The following is a 13,246-nucleotide window of genomic DNA, read 5'->3' on the forward strand; positions in this document are numbered from 1 at the left end:
GATCAAGTCTCATGCTCTTAAGAAGATGGCAGATCTATTCAGGAGGTGAACGAATGAGCTGAAAACAACGTTTGTCGACAAACAAGAGACACCAGAATTCACCGTCCGGTATGAGAAGATCAGAGATCACTGGGACGCATTTGTGGCCCATAAGACATCGGACAAGAGTAAGAAGATGTCAGCGACAAATAAGATAAATGCTGCGAAGAGGGAGCATCACCATCGCACGGGGTCAGGTGGCTACCTCAAAGCCCGGCCGTTGTGGGCTAAGGCTGAGAATGACCTGCTTGATAAAGGGGTAGAACCAGAGACATTGAACTAGCCAGACCGTTGCCGGACTTGGTTCTTCGGGGCTGGCGGATCCTTGGACCCTGTAACAGGGAAGTGCGTTTGGACGAACGAGCAATTGCGAATACCCGTCACGAAGCTTCAGGACTATATCACCGCAGCGCAGCAAGGGACGTTCATTCCAGACAGATAGAATGACGAGCTCACAATGGCCCTCGGGAATCCTGAGCACCCTGGACGGACACGAGGCACGCCAGGCTCCGTTCCGTGGAAGGCTAGGTTTCCGGACACAGGCGGTTACAAATGCCAGGAGAGGAGGAGGAAAGTGGAGCAAACCGAACTGCAGAAACTGCACGCTGATACGTCTCCAACGTATCTATAATTTTCGATGGTTCCTGATACGTCTCCGTCGTATCTACTTTTCCAAACACTTTCGCCCTTGTTTTGGACTCTAACTTGCATGATTTGAATGGAACTAACCCGGACTGACGCTGTTTTCAGCAGAATTACCATGGTGTTATTTATGTGCAGAAACAAAAGTTCTCGGAATGACCTGAAACTTCATGGAATAACTATTCAGAAATAATAAAAAATCCTTGCAAAAGATGAAGGCCAGGGGGCTCACCACCTGTCCACGAGGGTCGGGGGCACGCCTGCCCCCCTAGGGCGCGCCCCCTACCTCGTGGGCCCCCTAGAGGTCCTCCAACTCCAACTCCAACTCTATATATTTGGTTTCGGGGAGAAAAAAATCAGAGAGAAGAAGTCATCGCGTTTTACGATACGGAGCTGCCGCCAAGCCCTAAAACCTCTCGGGAGGGCTGATCCGGAGTCCGTTTGGGGCTCCGGAGAGGGGAATCCGCCGCTATCGTCATCATCAATGTAGCGACCCGACCTCAAACGGTCAAGTCTCTGTGCTTCAGTGTCATCCTTGGATCGGTAATGCTGACACACACAGTACTCGAGGATTTATAACAGAGTAGCAATCACACACTTATTACATTGAATGTCTCCAAAGAGAACTTATTACAATAAATATGGCTTAAGACCATCTAATACGATAACATCGGAAGTCTTGGAAGATAAAGTGAGTCCATCAACTCCAACGGCATTGCTGAGCTGCACAACCACGACCTAACGAACCTTACTCCTCGTCTGAAAAGTCTGCAACATAATACATTGCAGCCCCAAAACGGGTCAGCACATGGAATATGCTGGAAAAAATAACACAGTAGAGCAAGAACAGAATAATGCTATCACTACATGCATATTTGGCTGGTGGAAAGCTCTATGGCTACAGTTTTGCAAAAAGCCAATTTTTCCCTACAACAAAGGAATAGATTTCAATTTAACTATCATGGTAGTTGAAAGATCATTGAGAAGGTTCCTCCAACTCAATCCCAATTAAAGTAATTATCAACCCAACAATATTAATTTAGAGTGATGAGATACTTAAGATACTCCAAGTACTAGATACTCAAGATTGTCCATAACCGGGGACATGGCTAACCATGATTAGTTTATACACTCTGCAGAGGTTTGTGCACTTTTTCCCACAAGACTCGATCTCCTCCATTGGTTTTCTCGCACTACAGGGTGTTTGAGAAATGGATGACCGAGACACAGTCTTTCAGAAATATTAACTCTCTACTCCGGGCAGACCATACCAAACCTACAATACCACTACCTGCTGATCCACCTCTTCAAGAGCTTCACATAACTTACTCAGCTATGCTAGAGCCCATAATAGCTTGTGGCTGCACACGGAAGTTTCTAGCATGAATAATCTCAGTTCCCTTTGAGCCTGGGTGGTGGTCCATAGGAATATCACACGGGTACTCCGTGATTTCCAAAAATACAGGCAACACTTGGTACTCCAGGTGCCTCAATCCACCCAGATGTGTATTTAAGTTGCCACCTTAAGTTCAACCATTAATTGTAAATCTCACATCTGTCATGGATTTCACTCACCCAAACCTCGTCTACGAGCATAGCATAGCAATATAAGCAACGCGTAGAAGTAACTCCCAAGGGTTTGAATGCAACAGGGTAATAGGTTCTACCTCATCAACTACTTCCCAACCCACATGTTAAATGACATCCTAACCATGCAATATTTGAGGATTGGTACTAATGCATAAAACTGGTGGATAAAGGGGTATGATCAAAGTGTTACTTGCCTTGCTGATGATCCGCGTAACCTAGAGACTCCAAATAACAAGCTTCGCACTCCGGGAATTCTATCGCAAACAAACAATAACTTACATAAGCAATCAAGCAAAGAAACACGGGTAAACCTCAAATAAGAAGATCTAACCAGAAAGTTCAACTTAAGAACTCCGCTTTGCAAAAAGAATCAAATCGAACGGAGCAACGAAACTCAAACAGCGAAAGAAACAATATCCATTTACTAATCTGGACCTAGGTCAAATTTTACAATAGCAAAAACTTGTGCAAGTTGGTTAAACGGAAAGAGGGTCTCGAGATGAAGATCTAGGCGCTTGAATCGCCTGATTCCGACTAACGAGTGAAAAGATAAACTAGAACGAAAATCGCATCAGAAATCACGATCAGAAATAATCGCGAAATAATCTGATAAAAGAAAACTGACGAACAGGCTAACGAACGAGCATTCGTCATCTGGAACTAACGAACGAAAACCGTTCATTAAAACGAACATACGGACGAACGTCCGCTAAAATGAAAAACCGGGAAAAAACCGGCGAATCGAAAAAAAACAAGCTAGGGTTTTTTAACGAAAACCGAACCGGTTTTCTAAAAAAAACCGAACGGCGCTATACCTCTGGCGAGGTCCGGCACGGCAGCGGCTCCGGCGAGCGGCGGGCAGCGTGGGGTGGCGGCGACGCGGGCAAATGGCGGGGGGCGGCTCCGGTGAGAGGCGGCGCAGCAGCGGGCAAAGGGCGGCGGGGCAGCGCGGCGGCTTGCAGCGGCGGAGTCGGCGGCTCGCGGCGGCGGGGTGGGCGGCTCCAAGGGGCGCGGCCTTTAAGGAGGGGGGGGTTCGGCTTGGGGAAGGGGGCACGCCGCGGGGGAAGCGGAGTCCGAGCCGGACTTCGGTTCGGGCGGCGCGGGGAGGTGGGCCTGGCGGCTGGGCTTCGGCCCAGTTAGCCCTGGTGTTTTTTTAAATAATTCCGCCGAAACTGAAACAAAATCCTAGAAAATAAAATAAAATTCTAAAATGCCAAAACAAATTTTCTCCGTCTAAATAAAATATTTAGAACGAGATGAACATTTTCTTGGCCCTAAAATGCAATTTTGAAAACGTGCAATTTTTTTCTAATGCAAATAAAATTGCAAATAAAATACAAAATAGAACAAATATTGATTTTAATATTTTTCCTCCAATATTTCATTTATTTTGGAGAAGTCATATTACCTCCTCTCATATATTTTAATATGAAATATTTTCGGAGAGAAAAATAATTAAAACCAAAATCCTCGTTTTAAAATTTGATAAAAATCAAATTTGAAAACCGGGAAAATCCCCAAATCTCTCCGAGGGTCCTTGAGTTGCTTAGAATTTCGAGGATCGCGAGATGAAATGCAATAAAATATGATATGTAAGAATGATTTATGTATAACATTCCAAATTGAAAATTTGGGATGTTACAAACCTACCCCCTTTAAGATGAATCTCGCCCCCGAGATTCGGATTGGCTAGAAAATAGGTGAGGGTGGTCTTTGCGGAGATCATCCTCTCGTTCCCATGTGGCTTCGTCCTCCGTATGGTGGCTCGACTGAACTTTGCAAAACTTGATGACCTTGCTGCGGGTGACTTGACTAGCAAACTCCAAAATCTCGACTGGCTTCTCCTCATAAGTCAAGTCATTGTCCAACTGAATCGCCTCCAAGGGTACGGTATCTCTTAGCGGTATGTCGGCCATCTCAGCATGGCACTTCTTCAACTGGGAAACGTGAAACACATCGTGAACTCCTGGCAGTCCTTCAGGTAACTCCAACTTGTAGGCAACTTCTCCCATCCGTTCCAAAACACGATATGGTCCTACAAATCTCGGGGCTAACTTTCCCTTGACTCCAAAAAGTTTCACTCCTCGTAGAGGTGATACTCGCAGGTATGCTCTTTCTCCAATTTCATAGGTTACCTCCTTGCGTTTCGAATCTGCATAACTCTTCTGTCTGGATTGAGCTATCTTCAGTCTATCCCGGATCAGTTTAACCTTCTCCTCAGACTCTTTGATCAAGTCTGGTCCAAACAACTGTCGGTCTCCGACTTCATCCCACATCAATGGTGTTCTGCACCTTCGTCCATACAGGGCTTCGAACGGTGCCATCTTCAAACTGGCTTGGTAACTATTGTTGTATGAGAACTCTGCGTAAGGCAGATTGTCATCCCAACTAGATCCATAATCTAGCGCACAGGCTCTCAACATGTCCTCTAGAATCTGATTGACTCTCTCGGTCTGTCCATCCGTCTGTAGGTGAAATGCTGTACTGAACTCCAATCTCGTTCCCAAAGTCTGGTGCAGCTGATACCAAAACTTTGAAGTAAACTGTGTTCCTCGATCCGATATGATGGTCCTCGGAACTCCATGCAGACATACGATCCTGGTCATATATATCTTGGCCAACTTTGCACTGGTATAAGTTGTTTTCACTAGGATAAAGTGTGCCACTTTGGTCAAACGGTCAACTACTACCCATATAGAATCATATCCTGATTTGGTCCTGGGCAATCCGGTGATAAAATCCATGCCAAGTTTATCCAACTTCCATTTGGGTATCGGCATAGGTTGTAACAATCCTGCTGGCTTTTGATGCTCTGCCTTCACTCTCTGACATACATCACATACGGCCACATACTCGGCGATATCCTTCTTCATCCCTGTCCACCAGAAACGTTCCTTTAAATCCAAATACATCTTGGTGTTTCCGAGGTGTATCGAGTATGGTGAGTCATGTGCCTCCTGGAGTATTAACTTCCTGATCTCTGTGTTATTGGGCACATAGACACGGTCCTCAAACCACAGGGTGCCGTGCTCATCCTCACGAAAACCTTTGGCCTTTCCTTCGCTCATTTTCTCCTTTATCTCGGCAATCTCTTTGCCATCCTTCTGAGCTTCCTGAATCTTTCCCAACAATGTAGACTGCACCTCCATTGTTGCAACAAAACCTCTAGGAACAATCTCCAATCAAAGTTCCCGGAGATCCTCTGCTAACTCCTTTGGCAATCCCGTGCTTATTAGGGTATTAGCCTAGCTCTTCCGGCTCAAAGCGTCTGGTACGACATTGGCCTTTCCTGGATGATAATGAAGCTTCATGTCATAATCCTTTATAAGCTCCAACCATCTTCTCTGCCTAAGGTTCAGCTCATTCTAGGTGAAAATGTACTTCAAACTCTTATGATCCGTGTACACATCACAATGGTTTCCAATAAGGTAATGTCTCCAAGTCTTCAATGCATGCACTACGGCTGCTAGCTCCAAATCATGCGTGGCATAATTTAACTTGTGTGGTTTTAGTTGTCGTGAGGCATATGAAACAACTCTTCCGTCCTGCATAAGAACACTTCCAAGTCCTAAGCGAGAGGCGTCGCAATACACTTGAAAATCTTTATGTATATCTGGCAGTGTCAGCACTGGAGCTGTAGTCAAATGTTTCTTCAGCTCCTAGAAACTTGCCTCGCAATCTTCCGTCCATTTAAACTTGGTATCCTTCTTCAATAATTCTGTCATGGGCTTTGCAGTCTTTGAAAAATTCTCAATGAATCTACGATAGTATCCTGCGAGTCCAAGAAAACTGCGGATCTCGCTAACTGAAGTGGGTGCCAACCATTCAGTGACTGACTGAACCTTGGTGGGATCTACTGCTATACCTTCTCCTGATATAACATGTCCAAGGAATCCGACTTCCTTCAACCAAAACTCGCATTTGCTGAACTTGGCATAATAACTGATGTTCCCTGAGTTTCTCGAGAACTAAACGCAAATGCTCCTTGTGTTCCTCTTCATTCTTCGAATATACCATTATATCATCAATGAACACCACAACAACCTTATCCAAATATTCCATGAACACCTTGTTCATCATGCTCATGAAATAGGCAGGGGCGTTAGTCAGTCCAAATGACATGACCGTATATTTGTATAGCCCGTACCGTGTGGTGAAGGCTGTCTTTGGTATATCCTTCTCTCGAATCTTCAACTGATGATATCCTGATCGCAGATCGATCTTTGAAAACACCTTAGCTCCTTGCAGCTGGTCAAACAGATCATTGATCATCGGCAATGGGTACTTGTTCTTAATCGTTACCTCGTTCAAGGCCTGATAATCAACAACCATTCTTAGGGACTTATCCTTCTTCTCAACCAAAAGCACTGGAGCTCCCCATGGTGATGAACTCCGTCGAATGTAACCTTTCTCCAATAACTCCTTGATCTGTTTCTTAATCTCCTCCAGATCATTCGCGGGCATCCTGTAGGGTCTCTTGGATATTGGCCCTGTGCCTGGCAGTAGCTCTATCAAAAACTTGATATCTCGATCCGGTGGCATGCCTGGTAACTCCTCTAGGAAAACATTCGGATAATCCTTTACTACAGGCACTTCCTCCTGAACAACTCCCGTGAGGGTATTTACTTGGCTCCTTCTAGGCACATGCCTAGATACATACTTGATCCTTTTTCCCTCCGGGGTGGTGAGACAAATTTACTTACTAACACAGTCAATGCTTCCTCCATACTTTGACATCCAGTCCATTCCTAATATCACATCCAATCCTTGTGACTCCAAGATAATTAGGTCGGACGGAAAAACATGGTTGCCAATGGTTAAGGATATCCGATCACACCATCGACTAGCCATATACTCTGCTCCAGGTGAGCTTACTAACAGAGGGGTCCTAAGGGTTTGGGTCGGTAGTTTAAACTTATCCACGACTTCCCTTGATATGTATGAATGCGATGCACCAGTATCAAAAAGAACAAGAGCGGTAAATGACTTAACCAAAAACTTACCTATAACCGCGTCTGGCTACTCTTCAACCTCCTCCACGTTAATGTGGTTCACTTGTCCTTTGTTGAATGGATTGGGCTTCTTCCCAGCGCTCCCATTTCCGTTTCCTTTCTTCCCTTCAGGGCACTCCGTGGCATAGTGTCCAGTCTTCCCACACTTGAAACAAGTAACTGGCTTAGGTCCCTCTTGGTGGGTGTGGTTGGATTTGGGCGGTTCTGATTGTTACTTGCTCCATTCCCATTCCTAGGGCCAGTATGATTATGGTTACTCCCTCCATTATGGGTGTGGCCTCCATGGTTATGAACAAGTCCTCCCGAGTTCGGGGTTAGGCAAGGCTTCTGCTGAGCTCCTGAGTTATACCTCCCTTGTACATACTTCCTCTTACGGCTCTCAATCTGCTGTTGCTTCCCTTCAATCATAAGAGCTTTATCTACCAACTCCTGATAGTTGGTGAATTTTGCCACCATCAACTGCATACTCATCTCATCATTCAGCCCTTCCATAAACTTCTCCTGTTTTGCGGCATCTGTGGCCACATCATTAGGGGCATAGCGAGATAACTTGCTAAACTCATTCGCGTACTGAGCCACAGTACAGTTCCCCTGGCGTAAGTTGCGAAACTCACGCTTCTTCAAGTTCATGGCTCCAGTTGAGACATGGGCGGTACGGAAGGCTTGCTGAAACTGGTCCCATGCCACCATGGCTATGGGGTAGGTGACAGTGTAATTCTCCCACCATGATGCTGCTGGTCCATCCAACTGATGTGCGGCAAAACGCACCTTCTCAGCATCAGTACATCCTGCAGTGGTTAACTCCCTTCCAATCTCGTGGAGCCAATCATCTGCTACTATAGGCTCGGTGCTATTGGAAAACACCGGCGGCTGCAACCTCAGAAAACGGGCTAAGTTGTCAACTGGTGGTGGTGGTGGTGGATTGTTGTTGTTGTTGCCTTGGTTCTGAACTAACAACTGCATCAGGGTATTCTGCTGCTGGATCAACTGAGTGAGCTCCGGTGGGAATGCAAATCCGGGTTCATGTCTCGGAGGCATCTGATGGGTTTAGAGGGGAGAGATTAGAATAGAATGAGGTCTAATGAGAAAGCACTACCCATATGCACATGAGACAAACACAAACATTTCACTCAATCAATCAATCAAGTCATACAATCGGTCTAACTATCACAAAAGTGCTCGGACTACTCTATTTACATGGTGGAATACTACTACTGATGTGGTGGTCTACTAGAAATATTCCTCGGTTGCAGACTCCATGATATCTGCTCCAGCTTCGTCTTCAAAGTCATCATCGCTCATGTCAGAGTCAGTGTCGTGGATGATGATGTAGTCTTCCGGGCGAATCTCCTTGGGTTCTTCGTCTTCTTCTACTGGTGTGGGGTCTCCCATGAATATTCCAATTTTCTTAATCAGGTCGTCATTCTTCTCCACTAGTACGACGATTTCCTCCTCATAATCTTCACGTGTAGCCTTGAGTTCTCCCTCCAGTTCCGCAATCCTAGTCATTGCATTCTTCAGATCTATCATGCCTGCGCACATCTGATTCTCCTGGCATCGAATGTGCTGGTTTAGTTCCTGGATGAAAGCTGCAATTGATCTATCCTTCCTGGTGCCGATCATCTCCCATTGCTCATCTCGGCTCCCACAGATCTGGTAGATAGTGTCTTTAAGCTCCTTGTGATAAACTTCTCCAATGCGTCCCATGGTGATGTGAGCTGCCATACTCCTTCCTAGAGTCCAAGTTGGTGCATCGAAGGAAAACTATATGGGTTTAGTGACTGGCGTGAAGGTCCTTCCTGGAACTTGAACTTGAATCATCCATCGCTCCTCTTCTGGTAAGGTGGCGTTGTATGTCCCGGTGAAGCTTGGTATTCCTATGTTCAGGTACCTAGTGACTTCCTTCAAGTGTCGTCCAAAAGGTGCTTCTTCATCCGGTCGTGCAAACTTGTTCCCTGCGCCTGCCATCCTAAAGAGTAGAAAATGGAGAGGAGTCAGGAATGAGAAGAGAATAGTGATCTATGGCTTTTAGCTTAGTGGTCGTGTCCTACACTCAACGTGTGCTCCGATACCATCTTGTAGCAACCCAACCTCAAACGGTCAAGTCTCTGTGCTTCAGTGTCATCCCTGGATCGGTAATGCTGACACACACAGTACTTGATGATTTATAACAGAGTAGCAATCACACACTTATTACATCGAATTTCTCCAAAGAGAACTTATTACAATAAATATGGCTTAAGGCCATCTAATACGATAATAGCGGAAGGCTTGGAAGATAAAGTGAGTCCATCAACTCCAACAGCATTGCTGAGCTGCACGGCCACGACCTAACGAACCTTACTCCTCGTCTAAAAAGTCTGCAACATAATATGTTGCAACCCGAAAACGGGTCAGCACATGGAATATGCTGGCAAAATAACACAGTAGAGCAAGAACAAAATAATGCTATCACCACATGCATATTTGGCTGCTGGAAAGCTCTATGGTTACAGTTTTGCGAAAAGCCAATTTTTCCCTACAACAAAGGAATAGATTTTAATTTAACTATCATGGTAGTTGAAACATCATTGAGAAGGTTCCTCCAACTCAATCCCAATTAAAGTAATTATCAACCCAACAATATTAATTTAGAGTGATGAGATACTTAAGATACTCCAAGTACTAGATACTCAAGATTGTCCATAACCGGGGACACGGCTAACCATGATTAGTTTATACACTCTGCAGAGGTTTGCACACTTTTCCCCACAAGACTCGATCTCCTCCGTTGGTTTTCTCACACTATAGGGTGTTTGAGAAACGGATGACCGAGACACAGTCTTTCATAAACATTAACTCTCCACGCCGGGCAGACCATACCAAACCTACAATCCCACTACCTGTTGATCCACCTCTTCAAAAGCTTCACGTAACTTACTCAGCTATGCTAGAGCCCATAATAGCTTGTGGCTGCACACGGAAGTTTCTAGCATGAATAATCTCAGTTCCCTTTGAGCCTGGGTGGCAGTCCATAGGAAGATCACACGGGTACTCCGGGATTTCCAAAAATACAGGCAACACTGGGTACTCCAGGTGTCTCAATCCACCCAGATGTGTATTTAAGTTGCCACCTTAAGTTGAACCATTAATTGTAAATCTCACATCTGTCATGGATTTCACTCACCCAAACCTCGTCTACGAGCATAGCATAGCAATATAAGCAACACGTAGAAGTAACTCCCAAAGGTTTGAATGTAACAGGGTAATAGGTTCTACCTCATCAACTACTTCCCAACCCACATGTTAAATGACATCCTAACCATGCAATATTTGAGGATTGGTACTAATGCATAAAACTGGGTGATAAAGGGGTATGATCAAAGTGTTACTTGCCTTGCTGACGATCCGCGTAACCTAGAGACTCCAAATAACACGCTTCGCTCTCCGGGAATTCTATCGCAAACAAACAATAACTTACATAAGCAATCAAGCTAAGAAACACGGGTAAATCTCAAATAAGAAGATCTAACCAGAAAGTTCAACTTAAGAACTCCGGTTTGCAAAAAGAATCAAATCGAACGGAGCAACGAAACTCAAACGGCGAAAGAAACAAGATCCGTTTACTAATCTAGACCTAGGCCAAATTTTATAGTAGAAACAACTTGTGCAAGTTGGTTAAACGGAAAGAGGGTCTCGAGACGAAGATCTAGGCGCTTGAATCGCCTGATTCCGACTAACGAGCGAAAAGATAAACTAGAACGAAAATGGATCAGAAATCGCGATCAGAAATAATCGCGGAATAATCCGATAAAAGAAAACTGATGAACATGCTAACGAACGAGCGTTCGTCATCTGGAACTAACGAGCGAAAACCGTTCGTTAAAACGAACAAACGTACGGACGAATGTCCGCTAAAAAGAAAAACCGGGAAAAAAATTGGCGAACCGAAAAAAGACAAGCTAGGGTTTTTTTAACGAAAACCGAACCGATTTTCTAAAAAAAACCGAATGGCGCTATACCTCCGGCGAGGTCCGGCATGGCGGCGACTCCGGCGAGTGGCGGGCAGCGCGGGGCGACGGCGGCGCGGGCAAAGGGTGGTGGGGCGGCTCCGGCGAGGGGCGACACGGCAGCGGGCAAAGGGCGGTGGGGCGGCGCGGCGGCTTGCAGCGGCGGGGTCGGTGGCTCGCGACGGTGGGGTGGGCGGCTCCAAGGGGCGGCGGGGCGCGACTTTTAAGGAGGGGGGTCGGCTTGGGGAAGGGGCACGACGCGGGGGAAGGGGAGTCCGAGCCGGACTCCGGTTCGGGCGGCGCGGTGGCGGTCTCCCGCTAGGAGACGGCGGCGCGGGAAGGTGGGCCTGGCGGCTGGGCTTCGGCCTAGTTAGCCCTGGCGTTTTTTTAAATAATTCCGCCGAAACTAAAAAATCCTAGAAAATAAAATAAGATTCTAAAAATGCCAAAACAAATTTTATCTGTCTAAATAAAATATTTATAACGATATGAACATTTTCTTGGCCCTAAAATGCAATTTTAAAAACTTGCAATTTTTTCTAATGCAAACAAAATTGCAAATAAAATACAAAATAGAACAAATATTGATTTTAATATTTTTCCTCCAATATTTCATTTATTTTGGAGAAGTCATATTATCTTCTCTCAAATATTTTAATATAAAATATTTCCAGAGAGAAAAATAATTAAAACCAAAATCCTCGTTTCAAAATTTGATAAAAATCAAATTTGAAAACTAGGGAAATCCCCAACTCTCTCCGAGGGTCCTTGAGTTGCTTAGGATTTCGAGGATCGCGAGACGAAATGCAATAAAATATGATATGCAAGAATGATCTATGTATAACATTCCAAATTAAAAATTTGGGATGTTACAATCAACCATCCTTCATCACCAATTTCATGATGCTCACTGCCGTGCGTGAGTAATTCCATCGTAGGCTTGCTGAACGGTGATGGGTTGGATGCGATCTATCATGTAATCGAGTTAGTTTTGTTAGAGTTTGATCCCTAGTATCCACTATGTTCCAAGATTGATGTTGCTATGACTTTGCTATGCTTAATGCTTGTCACTAGGGCCCGAGTGCCATGATTTCAGATCTGAACCTATTATGTTTTCATCAATATATGAGAGTTCTTGATCCTATCTTGCAAGTCTATAGTCACCTATTATGTGTTATGATCCGTTAACCCCGAAGTGACAATAATCGGGATACTTACCGGTGATGACCGTAGTTTGAGGAGTTCATGTATTCACTATGTGGTAATGCTTTGTTCCAGTACTCTATTAAAAGGAGGCCTTAATATCCCTTAGTTTCCGTAAGGACCCCGCTGCCATAGGAGGGTAGGACAAAAGATGTCATGCAAGTTCTTTTCCATAAGCACGTATGACTATATTCAGAATACATGCCTACATTATATCAATGAACTGGAGCTAGTTCTGTGTCACCCTAGGTTATGACTGTTACATGATGAACCACATCCGACATAATTCTCCATCACTGATCCATTGCCTACGAGCTTTCCATATATTGTTCTTTGCTTATTTACTTTTCCGTTGCTATTGCTATCATCACTACAAAATACCGAAAACATTACTTTTGCTATCATTACCTTTTGCCACCGTTACCACTACTATCATAGTACTTTGCTACTAAACACTTTGCTGCAGATATTAAGTTTCCAGGTGTGGTTGAATTGACAACTCAACTGCTAATACTTGAGAATATTCTTTGGCTCCCCTTGTGTCGAATCAATAAATTTGGGTTGAATACTCTACCCTCGGAAACTGTTGCGATCCCCTATACTTGTGGGTTATCAAGACTATTTGTTGGCGCCGTTGCCGGGGAGCATAGCTCTATTCTTTGAGTCACTTAGGATTTATATCTGCTTATCATTATGAAGAACTTGAGAGATCCAAAAAGCAAGATTTATCCCTCAACTACGAGGGGAGGTAAGGAACTGCCATCTAGCTTT

Source organism: Triticum urartu, chromosome 3A (genome assembly GCF_056163025.1).
Source record: "Triticum urartu cultivar PI428250 chromosome 3A, HENAU_Tu73, whole genome shotgun sequence".
Classification (NCBI taxonomy): Eukaryota; Viridiplantae; Streptophyta; class Magnoliopsida; order Poales; family Poaceae; genus Triticum; species Triticum urartu.